This window comes from Alosa sapidissima, chromosome 20 (assembly GCF_018492685.1).
Source record: "Alosa sapidissima isolate fAloSap1 chromosome 20, fAloSap1.pri, whole genome shotgun sequence".
In the NCBI taxonomy this organism is placed as follows: domain Eukaryota; kingdom Metazoa; phylum Chordata; class Actinopteri; order Clupeiformes; family Clupeidae; genus Alosa; species Alosa sapidissima.
Window position 1 is genome coordinate 1,002,498 of NC_055976.1, and position 3,011 is coordinate 1,005,508.

Here is a 3,011-nt window from a genome sequence, read left to right on the forward strand (position 1 = left end):
TCCATCCATCTGGACCATCTAGGGTTGCACGGCACTCATCCGTAAACAAAACTGTTTGAAAATTAGTATTCATGTATTGCTGAGCCCACTGCAACCATTTCTGCTTGTGAGCATTGTTTATTGCACTTGCAAACTTCTTGAGGATCCTATACCTTGAGGTTCGCAGGACTCCAGAGGCACCAGCGGCTTCAAATACCTGTTTGTCGCTTTGCAAAGGCATTTTAGCAGCTGTTCTCTTAATCCTAATTTGTCTGGCAGAAACCTTCCTTATTATGCCTTTGTCTGCACAAACTCTCCTGTGCTCTGAATCAGCGACAAACAGTACAACAGTTTTAACAATACAATGATCACGCATAAGTTTTCGGGAATTATCCCGAATATATATGTTTTCATACCTTGTCCAAGGTAGTGCACAATTTCACGCTTTTCAGCAGCAAAGAGATCCTCTTTCTTTCACATATTGCTTGAAACCTGTGGCATGCTTAACTCATTTACAGTAATGCCAAGCTGTTTTCGGGAGCTTTGTCCTAGAGTGCCAGCAATCTAGACCATTGTTGATGATTTTTGCACAGCCACAGCATATTCTGTGTTATAGCTATAAACACATGCAATAGCTCGATTAAAAGGTGAGACTTTAAGCTCTCGGTGGGTGCAAACCGTGTATTTCTACACGCCTCTGTTCCTGAGAAATCCCAAGCTAAACAGTGGCTAGTTTTCACCAAAATCACTGTTTTTTTCCAGAAATGGGAGATATAACGTCTTTCCTGAAATATAAAGTGTTGCCTGTTACTTACTTGTGTGAACTTTCCGGGAAGTGATCAGCGAGACCTGGCGAGACTGCCACCTAGTGATAGACCCATGAAAATGGCCTGGTTTTGACCTGACGTGCATGAGTCACTGATTCGACCCAAAGCGGGTAAACCGAGTTATGATAAAATGTCCAGATAAAATTTCAGATTGTGCGAGTTTCACGATTGTCATATATTTCATTTCCATTCATCACAGAGTTCCCAAAATCTCACATAAGGTGTGTTAGAGTGTCTAGTTTCATAATTAAAAAAAAAGAAGCTAATAACGTAATATTGCGTTTTTGGCACTCAATGAGTTAATAATGTGGAACATCCTTCTTGAGTAGTTTTCCTTTGATTGGGCTCACCTGGCAAACTAATTATCAAAAAGTGTCCGAGATTGATTTCAATGATCCAAAGAGCCCTGAGACACAATACCATCCATGAGTTTAATTGAAAAAAAATATATAAATGTTTATGACGCTTAAATCCAATTTGCCTTCTCACACCCCAACACAGGTTTGTGGATATGAGTGTCACGATTTTGGTTTTAATATGCATATCATTACAGCCCTAGTAAACGACAAAAAACGATCAACATTAAATTCTCCCACTTACAGAGTATTTTCTGCCAGTGCGTGGATGAACAAATGAGTCGCCCTTTATCATTGCATTACAGCAGCGGTTTTCAATAGGTGAGGCGCGCCTCCCCTGGGGGGCGCCAAAGAGTCACAGGGGAGGTGCGACACATGAAGGAAAAAATAACGGTCCACATCTGTATGCAGCTCTATTGATATGTGTGCGTGTATTAGCTACATTGAAACTAAGCACACAAATGTAGTGAACACGCCAGTTGAGTTTTTTGAGGTGAAGCGTGATGATTTGCAGTCACAAAAAAGCATAATAAAGTCATGACACTTTTAACGTGAAGGCCACAGAAGCATCGTGTTGCCCTATACGTAGCATAGGAGAACAAAAGCAGCCAAACCCCATAACATTGGCGAAACATTGCTAGCCTACTCCCTGCAGCTAGAGCTATGTGTTCAGTGAGAAGCAGCTGCTGCTATGACGCGAATGAAGGATTCTATTTATAGCCGGACCTCGGATAATAGCCGGATTGGGGTCGATTCGGACAAAAAAAAGGCAGGTTACCAAATACAAGCTAGGGTAATAATTGCCTACCAGTAGGGCTATCAGTCCATGAGCACTAGAAGACATTGTTTTGATTTAACTCAATGAAAGAAACTAGCTCTTCTAAATATTTTATATTGTTGGTTGGTTTAATAGGCCGCAAAGTAGTCAGCCTACTGTTGCTAATGAAAAGTGTCCAACACGTCGCTCTCAAGCTACCAGTCGCTTGCCGCCCCCTTCTTAGCTTGCCAGGGGCTGAAGCAGTTACTAGGCCTACATTTAAACACAATTGTTGACGCGAGGCATTTCAGCCTACGGATTTAATAAATAAAAGTAATCAAAGAATCATTTATAAATGCATTTTTAAAAAAGTTGTGGAAATAAAATGTCTTCAATCAGTTATTGAAAGTCATCATTGCCTGGAACACACAAAAGATGGCATACTGCAGAGGCGTGTGAGGGTTAGGGCCGGCGGACGGGATTTTGGGGGGGCTCGGCTGTCCTTACCTACTCTAAGGGGAGGCTCACATTCACCCAATTTGAAAACCCCTCAGTGCATACAATTTCGGCAAGGAAAATTACCAGGGGGAAGTTCAGTGAGCCATAGGGTTGTGCCGATGGACGATATCATCATCCATCGTGATGGTTGACAGACATCACGATGGGAAGCAACCAGGCTAACAGGCTGTAACAGGCTAAAACATAAAAAAAAAAAAAAAAATTGAGCCTATTTTAAAGGCTGTCAGTCAAACAGTTATGTAGGAGATAACGGCCGCTGAGGTGTCCTGTTAAACGAAATTAATGGACGAGGCCTCCGCCGGAGTCCATTAGGCCGTTATCCCGCTTATCACCCGGGTTGCTACTGCAAAAGCAAAGGAAACACGCGGTTCCGTTTAAAAAGAAGCTCACTAGTTCAGCTTGTTGTACAACTTTCGTTGGCCCTATAACAGCGATAGCATGGACAGTTAGCTTGTTTACAGTTGATTCCATTGTTGTGAATCCTGCCTCCAGGCTCAACCGTCGTCCTACTATTGTTGTTATAGTTACCATTCATAAGCATTGATATGGAACAGCGATTAAACTTTTTTTTAC

The 3,011-nt window shown here is 42.0% G+C and overlaps 1 protein-coding gene across 1 annotated transcript in view; it reads right to left on the reverse strand.

Annotated features, from left to right (window-relative positions):
* Positions 1 to 3,011, reverse strand: part of fam199x (family with sequence similarity 199, X-linked) — a 42,171-nt gene that overhangs the window by 27,348 nt on the left and 11,812 nt on the right. The window lies entirely within an intron of this gene.